At 35.0% G+C, this 17,353-nt stretch overlaps 1 protein-coding gene across 3 annotated transcripts in view; it reads left to right on the forward strand.

Moving 5' to 3' along the window:
* PRR16 (proline rich 16) overlaps window positions 1-16,792 on the forward strand; it is a 146,091-nt gene extending 129,299 nt beyond the window's left edge. For all 3 annotated transcript variants that reach the window (XR_010426957.1, XR_010426956.1, XM_064642880.1), the window contains one exon: window positions 11,306-16,792. The gene's annotated coding sequence lies outside the window, so the exon portion shown is untranslated. The remainder of the gene's footprint in view (window positions 1-11,305) is intronic.
* The last annotated feature ends 561 nt before the right edge of the window (window positions 16,793-17,353 follow it).

Below are 17,353 nucleotides of genomic sequence, written 5' to 3' on the forward strand. Positions count from 1 at the left end.
TCATCTACTGTATCCTATGCCTGAAGGATGGAGTGAACTTCTCTTTTGCAACCTCCACAAATGCAGTTTGTCCAGCAGTTATATACATGCTACCAAGGGCTCTCCCTGTTTTGGGACATCTCATCTGAAGTCTCCCCATTACCCACAGTTCTCCATCAAGTCTCCTCCAGACCCTGAGCTGCTGTTTCTGCAAACAGGATTACCAGCCAGATCGTTCTTTGTGCCAGCTTTCCTACTTTCTCAATGGTCACAAACAGCAAACGAAAACCTCACAGATTTCTGTCTTCCTGTCCTTTCTTCACAGGTCCCACATCACAAGCTGACTTCTCGCAAGCTACAAAGAGGATGTGAAATCTTCTCTTTAACTTCTCTCCCCAGTCCTTTAAGCAAAACCATATTCTCTTGATAAGTGTAGTTACCTGACACTCATTGCAGCAACAAAGGCAGCTAAGTGTTTTTTCACCTGCTCTCTCCTGGAATAAGTTTAGACAATGCCTAAAATAGCCTAGAATTTGGTTCTCAAAGTAAAATACTTTCACAGTTATCCTGAGATTTTTAATAGAAGATTGCAGAAGGATGTAGCTATCAATTTACTGTTCAGCACACTGTGTTGGTGGGAGGAGTGGTAAGACTTCACTCAAAATGGAAGGTGGTGTTGTGGAAAAAGGCTTTTCAGAATTGAGCTGTCAGCTTGTCATTTGTCCATTATATATTTTGCAGTTTGATATGGTACATGAAGATTTTGTTACATCATCACTGAGCTTTCTGATTGCTGACTTACAGTTGTGATTTGTGCAGTGATTTTTATATTTATATGGAAGAGCTTTCTATGTTTTTTCCTGTTTTTCTGTTTCCTTTTTTCCTGTTTTCCGGTTGGAAAATCACTATGGCACAGGTAAAACAGTTTACAAAAGTAAATGAAACATGTTTACTTTGAATGATGCTTACACATTGATGCCTTTTTTTTATCTAGGGAATGAATTTTGAAACTTCATTATTTCTTTGTAAGCAGTAAGTATGTACTTTTAATTATTGATACAGATGATTCAGTTTATTACTCTAGTTCATTATACCAGGAGGTGTTTGTGGCTATAAAATACAAGGATTTGTGGCTACAAAATAAAAACAACCTTTTCCAGTTTTATTCACTTAAAAGTTTGTGTACTGTTCATGCTTAGAGGCTCTTTTAGGCATTAAGAGGCTCTTAGATAACTTTAAAAATGGGAGGTGATACTAAGGAATAATATATTTTTCAATATTACCTGTAGAAGAAAATTTCATCAGGACGAAGTTAGACCTTCTCTTGTTGAGTTTACAGGAGAAAACAAAGCCATTTTATTGGTCATTACTATTTTAATCAGGTAAGAATTTCTAGTAAATACTTCACCTCTGCATTATGCTGTCCAAAACACAATTATTTGCACACACAAAAAAACCCAAAACACCCTCACCCACCAGTCTTTACCAGGCTCTGCTCACTAAGGTCTAAAATCCTGTCTTCACTCTACAAAGAAAATCAAGAAAGTTGATTGATAAAAGAATTTAATTTTCTTTAATTTTACAGTATTGCATTCTTTTTTTTTCTTTTATCTGGCTTACTGCACCATCAGGGCAACTGAGAATCTGCTGTGTAAATTCCTTTATCTGCATTTGTTTTAGCTGCTTTTCATCAAGTACATTTAATTTGTCCCATTGTTGTATATGGTACAGCGTGCAACTTTCCTTTTCCTGAAAGCTGCCCTGACTTAAGTAAATTGGTCTTTTGAATTCCTCATGTGTGTTCAGTGCCTTAGAGGGTCACTGTTGTCTGTCTTTCGCTTCTTTTTGCACATTTTAATATTAAAAGGAAAGAGGGAACACAGTGATAGAGTTCAATAATGAGAAGTCAAAGATAATCTACTTGTCAGGGCTATTTTTTTTACTTTTTCTGGTAGACAGGTGGCGGTTTATGACCCTCCAGATTCTTCCAGGCTCTGACAGATATGGTGCATAGAGCTTCTTCAGCCTCCTGTCTTTTTGGATTTTATTTCTTGTATTGCTACTCACTCTTACATGCTCTATTCCATGGAACCATAGAATTGATTAGGTTTAAAAAGACCAAGGAAAGAGATACTTGAGAATATGTGTTCTGCTAATTTTGACTAGTTCAACAAGAGCATAGAATTTCTGGATGCACTGGTTATAGAAAACAAAGCCAAGTGTCTTTTCTGTATATCACAATAGATAGAAAGTCCATCCTACTTGAAAAAGAATTAACAGTTATTTTGTCCTTCTGTCTCATGCTGAGGGGGAAATGCTTGAAGAGATGTTTCAAATATACACTGGAGCATCTGTGGCTTATTTGCAGATGTGCAAACTCTCCGATTTTGAACTGTGACTTGGAAAACAACACTGGAGAGGATCTTAGCCAACTCAGTCAGCACACAGTAGATTCAGAACTTCAAACATAATTCCAACCCACACATAATCATGATTTTTTACAGTAGACTGTCTTATATATCTGACTAACTGATTTAGATAAACAGATCCAGGGATTTTATTCTTGTTTTCAACTCAGGGGCAGTCCACCAAAATGACTAATCTCTTTGCTGAACATCTCAGAGACTGCTGGGCAACAGATTGAGGTATTTTATGACCAGACAAACAGTGTATTTGAGGCCTGTGCTTAATGGGCAAAGCACTGAATTGCACATTTTGCTAGTAACCTTTTCCTGAATGCATTAGCAGGAGAGTTTAGTGGGCTGTATTTGATTTCTGAGCTGCTTTTGTTAGGCGAAATATCTCTTTTGTTAAGCAAATGTCAGATGAGCATGGATACCTGTATTGGAGCAACGGCAGCCAATGATTTTCAATTAGCAAGACAGTCTGCACTGGCAAAGGTCTTAAAGTTTGCAAATGTTGGTATTAAAAACAAAGAAAAACCCCAAAATTACACACACACATGCACAAGAAGTTCATTATGAGCCAAGCCTTTAAGCGTATTTGATGGACATTATAAAGGGTCTAAGCCAGAGATGCTTTATGGCTTTCAATTTCTCTTATAATGAGGAAATCATTATTTTCTTACAATGATCTGAAACTGAGATAGATCATTGCCTGTGTAACTGTCCCCTTTTCCTGCTGGAGATCATCATATCCTTCTCCCTACCCTCTTGAAGTAGTTCTTTACTATATTTGTCTCATGTGTATGTTTTGATAGGGATGTCTGTGCTGATGATTATGAGAAATTAAGTTCCTTAAAGGCTAAGTGGAGGTATGATTTGTTGCTGAGCTTATGTCTTAAGCAACTGGACTGTCCCATCCAGTTGTATATACCTTTATACATCATCAGACCTGGATGGAAAAAAACAGTGATCACTAAATGTCAAAACATACTGTTTCATTCCAGTCTAGACTTCTGCATATTCAGCTTAAAATGGTTAAACAGCCTACAAAAAGAGACTCATGGCAGATTTGCAAAATCAGAAGCTGAAATGTTGATCTTCATTTTCTTTCCTTTTTCCAAAGATAACCCAAAATTTCAGGGTTTTTTTTCAAACATAGTGTTATATTACAAAAACATTACAGTGTTCTGGAAGCTCATTTCTAGGATTGCTCAAAATAAATTAAAAGGCGTAATACTGAGTGTCTAGAAAGAATATTAACACTGATATTTTTGATAACTTGATATTTCTGCCTTTTTGACATCAGTTGCATATGACTTGCGTATAGTCATTTGGAGTGGTGGGTAGGAAAGCTAATAAGTAGGGTTTAGGTTTTTTTGTATACAGGTATTTGCAAAAGCTCTTGAAACAAAAGTTGACCCCTTGAAGAGAAAGTGCTTTGAATCATTATATATTTGCAAAAGTTATAAATTCCTGTATTTATTTTTATAATTTTGTAAGAACATATATTCTAGTAGAGTAATCAAAAGTCAAAACTCTTACCAAAGTTAACCCCAGAAAGTATGTAGTGCTTTCCATAAGAAGATTCTTTCATACATCTTCAATGTAAATGTCATGCCAGGTTGATCTCTTTCATGCATGTTGTTGCTGAAAGTACAAGACATATGAAGATTCCAAGTAATTTCCTGATTTTTTTTTTCATCTTCCAATCTAAGAATATATTCAGCTACATTTTTACAGTATTGATTGTGGTTTCTATTCACTTTCTTCCTGATACTGTAATTTCCTTGAGAGCTCAAGAAAGTAGCTGGTTAAGTCTTGATAAATTAATGTGTAGAAGCTTCAGTGTTTTTCTTTCCCAATGGAAGAAGTCTCAAGCAGTTGATGCAACCTTTCTAGTCTGCCTTGCGGTGGAAAAGAGCTGCAGTTGGTGACTGGGAAATCTTCCAATAAGCTTTTGAAGCACGGAGACTTGTCGTAAACACTGTCCCATTGGTACATTGTCTCAAGGCCTCTCTTGCACTTACAGGTTTCTGCCCAAGATAAAGCTGCGAGCTACTAAAAAATTTCTAGTAGCTAAAAATTCCTATCAACAAAGTCCAGCAACATCATAGAGCCCACTTTTCTTTTGTAAAGAAAAGAATGGAATTTGAATATGTTGATTAACCAGAATAATAATGAATAGTAATAGTAATGAATCATTGCATTGTTAGCCTTTAGTTGCATTGGCATGTTTAGGGAGTCCAGGATAATGTAGTTTCAGTGATCTCCATGTATCTAGTGTCATTGAAATTAATATTTTTTTCTCATGTGACAAAATATTTGTGCCAAATGATAAAAGAAAAAGTAAAGCACATGTTAATGAACATCATGTTGTTATCTAGAATTACAAACTATTTCATCCTTCAATAGGCAAACTGTAGAAAAGCTGCACCAAAGAATTTACAGATATTTTCTGATGACTTTTAAGTCCTTTTGGCTTGCAAAATAGGCCTAATCCTACAAGGCTGCTCGATTGCTTGAGTAATTTGAAATAAATGAAAGATCAGCAAATGTCAAGAAAAAACCCAAAAGGGTGGAAGTATTGATAGTTACATTGTCTTCTACATAGCTCCTCTCACCCATGTAGTTTTTGGTTTTTTTTAAATCAGCAGGTGGAGGGCTGCCAGCTCACTTTTCATCTATCCTTCTTAGCTTCAGGCTGAATGAGAAAAGGTTACATCCGTCAGCTGCAAGATATACTCTGGGGAGAATGATTTTCAAACCATTCACACATCACTTTAAGATATGTAATTATACAAAACCTTCTAAACTCTAAAAATTGAAACATAAAATTTTTTAAATAATAGCACATGCAAGTCCTTTAAGGCATTTAACTATTCTGTGTGAACTTTCAGTTGTCCTCAGACTAATGTCCCTTCAACTGACTGATAAAAGCTTTTTCCCTTTGTCATGTAGATTATCCCATATACCAAAGTAAATTATTATTATTCATTGAGTGTTGGTCACATGGATTTGTATGCTGTTTTCTGTTAGATAGTCAGCTTCAGGAATTGACTGTTGTAAAAGTAAGACACAGGAAATCTGAATTCTTGCATAAAAAATACTGACATATATGGGGCATGGAGTGTTGGTTTCTTTTCTAACCTGTCCATCTCTTTTACTTTCTGCCGAGAACTAGAGTGTAAGAAGGCAATGATGGCAAAGTCCTGAGATTAAGCAAAGAGGCAATACCGTTGATAAGGAATTTCCCAGCACTAGATACTGGATGTGACTTTCTTTGGCAACTCATTGCAAATGCAAACCTACTTCACCCTTAATATTTTTGTTTCAATATTTATTTCCTATGGTGTTGCCTGGGTTCAAATAGATAAATAAACTTTGTAACCAACTCCCCAACTGTATTACCAGCTAGTATTTCACTAATCATTAGAAATAAACAGTTAGTTACATTAGTGGCTTAGCTGTCTTTTGCATCTCTTTCTTTTACTAATCTTTGTTCTACCTCTATTTGACACAGACGTACATTCAAACTAATTAAGGAAATTTGCTTTGACTCACTATGAAAAGGAGGGCAAAAATAAGGGCAGAAAGATGAAAATAGTATCATATATTAGCTAACTCTTATGTTTAAAAAAATGCAGTAAGAATGAAGAGGTTGGTTCCCTAGACAGTATTACCATAAAAGATTCTCTTTGAGCATCTCAGATACACAGTCCCATTTGGGAAAGTGGCAGTAGGCCTCAAGTCTAGCTAGCCATCCACATTCCTCTGATACTCAGAGAAGGATGCTGCAAGAAACAAGTTTTAGTTTACCACTAGCAATGTAGGGTTTATTTGTTTCAAGAGTATAGAGAGCATTAAAACTATTTTTTTGCTGTTTGGGCTTGTAGATTCAGTGTTTCAGAGTATTTATTTCTGAAAATAAGAAGCAGAAATAAGTAGAGAGTCAAAAGGACAGTGAAATTAAATGTCGTTAACTTGTAACATGGAAATTAAAATTATTGCCTGTAATCTCAAAAGAAATCTACAGCCAAACCAGAAATGGACCCAAAATTTCTTTTACATATTCAAGTGCCTCAAATTCAAGACTGGCTTTATGGTTTTATTATTGTCCTCTGAATACATGGCATAAATTATTTCAGTAACCCCCTCATAAAGTAGTGCTCAAGTACTTTATAAATTAAATGAACATCAAATTCATTTCCATAGTATTTTTAGCATATATCTCCTAGGGGTGTAACTAAACTGAAGTGTGACTACTTCTGTATAGAGGGACCCACCCAGTCTAGTCCTCGCATTGGTTGCTGACCTGCTGCTGTTGGTACAACTGTAGTGGCCACTTGATCTCTGACTTTGGATGTGACCTCGCCAACCACAGCCTAACTGGTTGCAGCCTTCTGGATATTGTCCGTATTACAAAAATTGATAGTCCAGCATTTATGTATACTTGGATTTGCTTTTTAAGCAAGTCTGAATCAGAAGCCTATATGTAAATGAATATTAGAACAAGCTATGACTTGTTATTTTGAACTTAAATATAGAGCTAAAATTTTACACTTTAGCGCAAAGAAAAATAAAGAAGCAAAATGTAAAAACAAACTTGATTTCGTCTTCTTGATAATTTCTTGCTTTTTCTATGTATGTTAGTCACGTACAAGATAAAATGTAGTTGAAAGCTAGTAAACATGTATCCCAGAGACAAAATGAATCCAAAACAACATCTCAGAAATATTTGTGAGATGAAGGATATCCTGTATCCTCATGAAGGATACACTGTATCCTCATGAAGGATACAGTGTAACTTATCCAAAAAATTATAAGAAAAGAAATAGGCTTCCTAGGAAGGTATTCACACTTGACATAACCAATTCTACCTTAAAATATGCATAATGCCAAAACAGTTTTCCAGCACCTAAGGGACCAAAAAGGCAAATGAAAAGAAAGTCATGTTAAGAAAAATGACCTGATTAAAAAGGCTTCTAAAATTTGAAAATGGTAAACAGAAATGTATTGTTTCAGCCAAGAATATGCCTGAGGGATTTTAAAAATGCTAATTTATATGTGCTTTCTGTACATGCTGAGAAATAAGTTCTTACTTCTCTAGTTAAAATTTATGTATAGTTCTCTTAAGAGATGAGGTGCCTGTGACCAGTGAACAAGACTGCCAGAATTTCCCATGATACATCATCAGAACTTTTTCCAGTGCCATTCTGTCCCCTTTTAGCATTTTGTAGTTGGAACTTTGACATTTTTGACATTTTGACATTCATCACGGCAACCCCTAATGTAAACTATTGACTCCCATGATGTCAAGATACCTGATACCTGTCAGCTGGTAGCTTTGGTTGCCTAGATGTTCCCTATGTTGAAAACTAGTGTAATCAACAAACAGAAAGATGTGATTTCGCACTGTAGGTCCCACAAATTACTTCTCTCAAATCTAAACTGTTTGGAACTTGATTGAGACAAGCACCAACCACATCAATTTGGCCAGCAGTTTATAAGTAAGAAGCAGGAGATTTTATGAGTTCATATGTTGATAAGCACTCTGCTCCTGACATTCATTGCATGCTTCTGTTAAAATTGATTTCTCACTATAAAAAAATTATTCTACAGTAGCTCTCAGACCCAATATTCCGACGATCTTCATGTTATTGCGCAAACCGATAAAGGCAGTAAATATGTACAAAGACACTATTTAAGCAGTATGAGTTCAGTTGGAAAATTATATTTAATGAATATTTTCATCATGTACTTTCAGACATAATTTACAGATTTCTATCCAGGATTGACTCTATAGAACTATATATAGCGAAAGCTCTGGAGATATCAAACCTGGCATGGCAAAGAACTTTATAATCGTGTTGAGGAAGGGTTATTAGGAGAGGTTAGCAAGAATTTAATGCATACTGCCAATGTATAAATGAATAATAGTGTGTAAAAAAAAAAAGAAAGCTTGTAACTTTAGATATTTTTCATGCCATTTACAATCTCTTTCAAAACTTTGAAGGGAAAATTTCCAATAAGCAATTGGGAATTCTTTTTTGCTCACTGACAAATAAATTATTTATGAATTGAAACAATAGGATGGGGCAATCACACATAAATAAGTTTTCTGGAGCTTCAGAGGAAAAAAATAGGAATCATTAAAAAGTATGGTGGTGGATTTGTTAACATTCTGTGTTCCTTAGATTTAGGTGGTTTAGTTTTTTCAGAGAAAGATGTCTCAGCAGGACTATATAACTGAACACAAAAATCAGAGATCATGGTGGGGATTTCTTGGACAAAAGAAACTAACAAAAAAAACTTTACAAAAACATTCCCTTTGTGTTTAGTAATTCTTACTTCTATTGAGGGGATTAACACTGTGTAATTACTCTTATCTGAAAGGAGTAGAAAGCTTAGGTTAATATAAATAAAATAGTCTATGTCTGAATCTAAATATTTCTGTATCTTTCAGGTATAAGTAAGTAACTGAAACAATGTCATTACTATTTAAACAATATATAGAAAATATGGGCACTGTGTTTAAGAAGATTTATTACTATGTGATTTTATGTATTTTTTTTTCCTTGAGAACTTTCGTTATACTCCTAAATATGTGAGAACTGCTCTCTGACTTCTGGTATGCTTATGACAGATAACAACATGTGTCCAAATTATACTGTCTGGGCTAAAATAGCCCAAATAATGGAGCTTTTATTTAGGCTAATCTTTCAGTGGCTTTTATCAGACTCTTAAAATGATGTGGAAATTATAGAGCTTAGTATAAATCAAGTAAATCTCATTTTCTCAATTGAATGTAAAGTGTATTTCCTGGTTTTCTCCTTTTTCTTGATAAAAGACACTAGACCTAGCATAGAAAGCTCCATTAAAAGTATTCCTTTCTGTGATCATTGGTAGTCATCACTGCACTCATCAGTTCAAAGTTGATAATGTCTTCTGTATAATTTTCTTCGTTTCTTCCAATCATGCCACTGCATATTTTGTTCTTTAAATACTGTAAATTGAAGCTGAGTTTCTCTGTATCTGACAATGGTGTAACCATTCTGTAGCTCTGAGGTGAGAAGATGCTTCCCTTTAGTAGACTTTTCCCTTAATATTTTCCATGCACAGAGTTCTGAATAGCAATTTGTCCAGCGACAGTATGGTCATGGCCATGATGAGAAGGAGGATGTAATTGTAGAGGGGACTAGACTCATTCTCAGTTTTTAAGAAGACAAACAGAGCAAAGCAGAAGGGCATAGGTTTTTTTTCAGGTAATACATGCAGAGCAGTAAAATAGATTTTTTATTATAGAAGTGTAGTTAAATGGATTTGAATGGGGAAAACAGTAACATTGGTTTCTCTGATTCTCTGGTTCTTGGGACTAAACACTGATGTGGTAGGAAGAAAATGAATAAATGATGCTGCCAAAGTAATGAAAGGGAGAAAGGATGAGTGAACAAAATGGTCTCCTATAAATTGTCTGAACCCTAGCTAAGGTCAGGGTTTTTTTCACTCTGAGATTATTGACAAGGTATGTTATGTGGTAATGAAAGGATTTTATAATGATGAATTAAGTATAGCAATCTGAATGTACAGCCTCTCTATCAAAATATTACAGACCATAGACTTAAGAACTAGACAGTTCAGGATAGGAATCTGAGATTTTTATTTTTAAGCTGCAGTCAAGGGCAATATTAACTTTTTTTTTTTGGAATTTTTCTGAGGTAATAACATACGTGAATCATTAGCCCAAGTATAGATGAAGCCTGAAACTGTGAAAGCTGAAAAAGGGTTTTGTGTTTCTAGTGATATGAAGACTGTCCTCAGTTAAAAAGTAAGCTGCTAGCAGATGTTTAGAATATTCATTTTTTCATTAGCAATACAAGTCAAACTCTAAATAGTTGATTAGGAAAAAATTTCCTACCAAGCCAGTGTTATCACTAATTTATTATACCATGTTTGCTAGACTGTTGGGTTACACTGGGCCACAGTAACAATTCTGAGTGCTAACTAAGTTTCCCTTAATATTTGATATTTTGCTTAAGTGGTTGGGAAAAAAAAAATAAAAAGGATTCATAGCACATCAACTTTAGATTCCTTTTTTTTCTCTGACAGAGTGAAATTCTGTCTTACCCCTTGACAATCTTTATCAGCTTAAAGCATTTGAGTCAATATGAGATAAGACGAAATGCAAACGAAGATGTAGATTCACAAAACTAAAATCTTATGGCAAATAAGTGATTTTCCCTCTCCTCACAGATTTACACCTGTGAGTGTAAATCACCAACAGTGGAAGAGGAAGTTCTCACTTTTTTCCTCAGGAGATGTGAATTTAATCATTTAACCAAAATTAGTGCCCTAGCTACCAACAGGTAAGTATTCTAAGGTCTCTGCTTTTGATGCTGCTGCTTTGTCTTGCCTAATAAGTACAGTTAAGAAAACTCAGCCAGCCAGGGAACCTCAGCATTAGATTGCAGCATTATTCTCCTTCACTGACTCTAAGACTACTTTAGTGTTTACAAATTAAAGCTGTTTCACAGAACTGAATCTGAAAGACCCAAATCAGAATTCTATATAGTATCTTAGTGATTAGGAAATTTACTTGTCAGGTAAGAAACTTCTGCTGAGTTTCGCTTTCTATTTAATTTGTGAACAAGTATTAAAGTCCAGATTTCACATGTGGTATAAATAATGTGATTCCAAAGACACCATTGAAGTTAAACCCATTTACCCCATCAGAGAACCAAGGCTTGTACCCATAATAAAGTACAACTATAAAAGATCAAGTTCAAAATATCGTAATTTTTTAAACTCCTGCTTTCAGTAAAAATGGAATGATCATTCAAAATTATGTTTTCTTTTTTGTTAACTTTGTCTATTTAAAATAACATTTTTATAACTTTTCCCTTGTCTTCTTTTCTTTTTGACAGCACCTTCAGGCTTGAAGGAACACCTATATTTGGAGGCACGTCAGTTAATTTGTTGCATATCAGATTCATCATTGTGACTTCTTGCAGGCCAGATCTGAGAAGTAACCAGGAACCTGATCCTTAGTGGAGAATGGAAGAGCCCTTCAAGTGAGAGCACAACTGGTCACTAATGTAATCTACATTGAGTCATCTTTCTCAGATCTGACAGCTACAAGCTGAGTCCTGGCAAAAGCCACAGCCTTAAATTCCATTCAGTGGGAAAGAAGGATGAGAGAACTAAATGTCTTGCCCCATTGCAGAGACCACTGTCTCCAAGCCTGACACCTGAGTTCTGTGCTGAGCAACCAGAGTAACAAACAGTGAGGTCTTTTATGAGTACAGCCAGCATCCACAAATATTTCAATATGTAGCCAAAAGGAGAAATGAAGCACTTGTGATATCAGAAAATGAATACATTTACTATAACAGAGGAGTGTTGCTGTCTGTGGGGAAAGAAGACCTCTGTCGTCCCTTGTACATATTCAAAGCCATACAGGAACAGGGCATCATTGAAGTTAAATCACTTAGAAGGATGCTGTTTCCTGTCCTCCACCCAACTTTGAGGAAGTTCCGCTGTTAGAGATTGCATCGCAATGCACTTCTAGTATTTGCACTGTCACTTCCATTCAGGGTAACGATGTGTGCCACCATTTGCACAGATGGCCCCAGGAGATTTTTGACCACAAGCTGTACTTTGCTGGGGCTCCAAAAGGAATTAAAAAGTTAGAACTGAAGAAAGACATTTATGCTCTCTTTCACTATGGGGATCTCTTCACAGAAAGGACTATGGTCCTTTCTTAGGATTAAATAAATACATGCATATACATACATATATATATATGTATATATATGAAGAAGCATCAACATGATAAGGTGTATTTAAAAAGGGGATATAATATTTTTTAATAGTATCCATTTTTTTTATCATATTAGCAGCCAAGAAATTTAGTCTATTGAATTATACATCCAAAATGTTCCTATCGAACATTGACATTTTAGTCCCAGTTACTGTTAAAGAAGTCATTTGTAATATGTATTTGACATTAAATTTTTCTAGCCATTTGTCTATACTTCATGGAGAAATCTAACAGACAAGCAGCGTTTTCAGTTTATTTTTCTAAATAAATATGTTGTTTGTATTATTTGCAGTCACTCATTTTGGCTGGTTTTCATTATCTCCAAAAGTGATTTAAAGACAGAACCAAAACACAGAAATTGTTTGTTCTTGTTAAGCTGTAATGATTTGCTGAATGAAAGCTTTAATATAAATACTGTAATTTGTAAAATGATGAAGTATATTTATATAGGCAAGTATGTATGGAAAACAAAAGGAGGTATTTTAACTCTTAATTTCAGAACATAGTTTATTTTAATAACCACAGGAAGAAATTAAATATATAATGGTTAGGGCTTTTTTTAAAATCAGTGGATTTTAGTAAGTGAAGATTTGGATGTTTAAGAATGACATGAATGTAGTCTAATAATGGTGGTTTCCCAAATTATACAGAGACCTTTTGTCAGCTGTCTCATTTTATTCAAAAACTGGTTTAGTTTTTTTGGGAGTTGGCGGGTTTTTAGGGTGCGTGTGTGCTAGCATTTTTGTTTGGTTTTTTGTTTGTATTAGCGTACTGACAAGACCATGAAGTTGATACTATTTGATAGTAATTTGAAAAGCTACAGAATAAGAGGTTGTTCCTTAGGATGATCTACACTTTACAGTTAAGAACAGTCATTGTTATCCATCTAATGCAGTGGTTTGTTGTACAGTTATTGAACATTTCAATGCTAGAGCTGTTTTGAATAAAAACCTTTTTTTTTTCATTTTTTTTCTTAGTCCATTAGCCTGTGTGTAATTTTAAGAGAAAAGTAATGCATTTGGTTCCCAGTTCACTCAAATCGTTCACCTTAAATCCAGTCATATGTATCTGATTTATAAAGCGGAATAGGTTTTTCTTTTATTTTATTGCTTTATGGAATCTATTAAGTGCTCACTAACAGAAAAAAATATCTTTCAAAAAAAATTAATCTGTGGTTAACTTTGTAAAGGGCAAATATCTTAAAAATGTGTTGCTCTGCTCTAATGTACTAACCAGTGTATGCGTGTATCTTTGTGTGTGTGTGCACGCATGCGCACCCTTACCTGCTCATGAATGAAATGCCAGCTCTGCTGAAGTAAGTGCCACAAGTCCTGTTTCTGCAAAAGATGCTCGTATTACTGTATTTTTTGGTGAAAGACCTGGGCTCTGTCTTTGCTTGTGACTCTGAAGCCATAAACAGCTTTTGAAGTTTGTCAGGAAATCAGAAAATGAAATAATAAGTTTATATTAGACTCCGTTATTTGGCAAAACTTGGGATGATCTAATGATATGACTCTTTTCTTTTAAAGAAAGTTAGTGGTCAATTTCCATTGGTGCAATGGATAAATGAAACCTTTTTTGTATTTGTTAAAGAATGATGGTTGTGTTTTGTTCACACACAATTTAGCTTTCCAGTTGGCTTACAATCTTGTTACTGTGATGTCATTTCTGTGTCATTAGAATACCTTGTTTGGACACACAACTTGCATGGGCTTGGTTTTGCTCCCTCTTTTGATACCCTATACTTTAAAATTGGAAAGTTTGTTCTTTGAAACTAGTATTCAGAGTTGTTTAAGAAAGGGGCAACATTACTGAAACAGTAAGAAAATTTCAGAATGCTAATTTGAAGACTTCCATTATTACCTAATGATAAAACTTGGAAAGCTCTTATTTTTGTGAACAAAATGCATTCATTTATATCTGAAAATAGCCCAATAAAAATCTAGTGAAATAATTTGTTACTACTTGCAAATATTTTTCTGCTATTCTGAGTTCTAGATCAGCTTGTTTGTAAAATTTTTATTGCACAAAACCCACCTGATACAATGTACAGTTTTCTTCAGAAAAATACATGAGATATGAAAAATAATGACCTGGTCCCAGATATGATTTTATATAATCTGTGTAATGCAAAAATAATGCACATACACCAGCACGTAGGCCTAATTTAATGACAAATGTAGTTGGAATATAACACTGCAAACCATAGTTCTGATCAGTCACACGTTGTTTGGAGCTCTGCTTAACTGGGACTTCATGCTGGAAGTGTGTGCACATGTATGTGCACACACATGCACTGTTATGTATCATGTTTTATTCTACTACCAGTGACACTGGGATAAATCCGGATTGCGTGATTTTTGTAGATTTAAATTAAATCATTAGGTGCGTATTTAATATTGGATATAAATTGAGCTGATGTCTGTATACTATGCAGATACTCACCTGAGATAACACCTTGACACAAGATTTCAGAAATTGTTGACAAATAATTAGCACTGAAGTGCTTTTTCATAAAGTTTAAAACCAGAGCAGACAATTAGATTATCTCATTAAACAATAAAAAATTTGTTTTGTTTCCCTTTTCTTAGTCTAAGCATATTGACAAGACCAACAGAACTTTTTCAACTATATGATGTTATGATGACTGGTTGGTCCTTTTGTAGGTTTATGTGTGTTTTGTGTATAAGAAGCGCCTGAAGGTATGGTTCTAGAGTAATAGTGCATTATTTCATTACCTGGCATCTGAAAAGGCACCTGAAGCAGCCAATAGGCTTGAAATGCTGAGATGTGCAAAGAAAAATGCTGACAGTTCTGGATGTGTCTACAAGACATACTTTCAGCACTTGAATTTTTTTAAAAGACGAGGACCACCATCATTCATGAAAAGAATATGGACGTGTTAAAATAGCTATTTTGTAAAATGGAAGCAAAAGATTACAAAAATCTGGTGATCACCAGAATGTTATAAAAGTGTCCCTTTCCTGACTCAAATGATCACCCCAAGTGTCACATGTCATGAATATTCCCAAGGGACAGATTTTTTTCTGCGATCGGTGGTGTGCTGGGTCCACAGCAAGGCAATGATGCTGTAAATAAGACCTGACCACAGGATAAGTGGTAGGCTGCTGTCTGAGGAGGGGTGGAAGAAGGACAGCCATTGCTCTGCTCTGGAGCTCCCATTGAAGGTAGGAGGCTGTTACTGAGGCTGGATCTTACAGAGAAAATTAGTTGAACAGAGTGACTCATACATTACGGTAAGATTGCTTAGAGGACTGCTGAGACTAAATTAATGATTTTCATGGGCTGGATAGTTGAAGATCCCATAAGAGAAGAAGTAAAAGCCAGGTGGATATGGTTCAAATTACTTCAGCTGAATTTCTCTCTAGATTCAATATCCTTGCAGGGCTGTAAAGAAGCCAAAAAATCTCCCAACAGTTGGGCTCAACTTGAGAAAGGACAATTATAAGCAGGGACTCCTGTCAGAGAAAACCTGGAAGGAATACTAAGAGAGTTAAGTCATAGCAGATGGCACAGAGACTATTTAAGGTGTTGTATTGAAGGCAGAGAGCAAATACATCCTGCTTAGCAAGAAAAGATTGAGAAAGGGTAAAAGGGAAACGCATGGCTAAGTAGCAGGGTGTCAGAGGCTGCTTAGGGCAAGAAGTCATCCTTCAGATAGCTGAAGATTATTAAGACGATAAATAAGTAAATAAATAAATAAATACCACAGCATGGTTAATCAAAACAATTGCAAGATACATAAGAGATTTGTTGACTAAAATAGTTGCAAGAAACATAAGAGTTAAGAAGTTCGATTTCTACAACAGAGCAGAGGGAAGTCTGGCAAAAAGTCTGTAATGCCGAAAGATAATCAAGGAAAACAGAAGCACTTGGAAGAAGTTATAGGGAAAAAATTGTCTTAAGTTTTTAATTCTGCTTGTTCCCTAGAAGGGCTTTGGCAGATTCTTACACATAAACTTTTCCCTGTGGAGGAACTCATATGGCTTTGTCAGTGTGAGGTGTTACAAAACAAAATAAAGAGGTACACATCTAAGATTTTTAAAGGCACTCAGGGACGGAATAGTCAAAATGATAACTGTGGTGTGAAATTAATTTTATAAAATTATTTTGATAGCTTTTGAGATGTGAGATCGCAACTATATTCCAATTTTAAAATAAATTTCAGAAAGGTTGAAAGAAGAGTATAGACAATTAGATCAGTACTGGGCAAAACAGCTGAAACTATAGTAATATTTCTTTGAAAAGAACTAGAAGGTGTTTAACAGTGTCAGTATTACCAAACACTGCAGGAAATTGCACAGCTAGCTAAGAGAAAACAGAGAGAAAACTGCAGCTGCCTAAGAGGAAAGGGCTGCATACATTAAAAAAAATGTAAAATATGGGAGAAAATGGTGATTTTGCTCAGTTTTTGCAGTGGACAGAGGCCATGAGTGAAGTTTCATGGGGCATGTACTGGGATCCATGCATCTCTAGATATATTTGACCATGTGAATATGCTGGAAAAGTAGTGTATAGTTATTTGGTAAATTTGTTGATCATACTAAATTATTTAAAGTATTAAATATGAGTCGCCTGAATGACTGGTTATTAAAATGTAAAATGGAATTCAGTGAAGATAAATGTAAACTGATATGTATGAAAACAATTTTGTATTTTGCTTATTTCACTTAGCTTGATATCTAGCAATTTAATGTTTCTATGAAAATGTAAGTCTTGCTCTCACGATGTCAAAAAAAATGCACATATGCAGTTAAAAATTGCTAGGAAAGTAAAAGAGAAAATAAGTGAATGTCATTATATTCAATCGCTTCACTGCACTTCAATCAACAGAAGTGCAGTAGACCATGAAAGTTAACTTTTTAAACACTATGTCCAGTTCCTCATCTGAAAAAAAACGTATTTAAATTAAAAACTTCAGAGAATGAGTTACAAAGGTAGTGAAATGGTAGAATGAGATTCTGAGAAGTGACAGCAGGCAATGATTCTTCTGCTCAACAGAAACGTGAAAGAGAAGTAGAGCAGTAAGATCATGAATGGCTTCAAGTGTTCCGTGGTAGTGGACATCAAACTAGCCACTCAAGCTCCAAAACAGCACCACAGTGGTTATTTAAGCAACGTGGGGGGAAAC

Source organism: Pseudopipra pipra, chromosome Z, assembly GCF_036250125.1.
Source record: "Pseudopipra pipra isolate bDixPip1 chromosome Z, bDixPip1.hap1, whole genome shotgun sequence".
Taxonomy (NCBI): domain Eukaryota; kingdom Metazoa; phylum Chordata; class Aves; order Passeriformes; family Pipridae; genus Pseudopipra; species Pseudopipra pipra.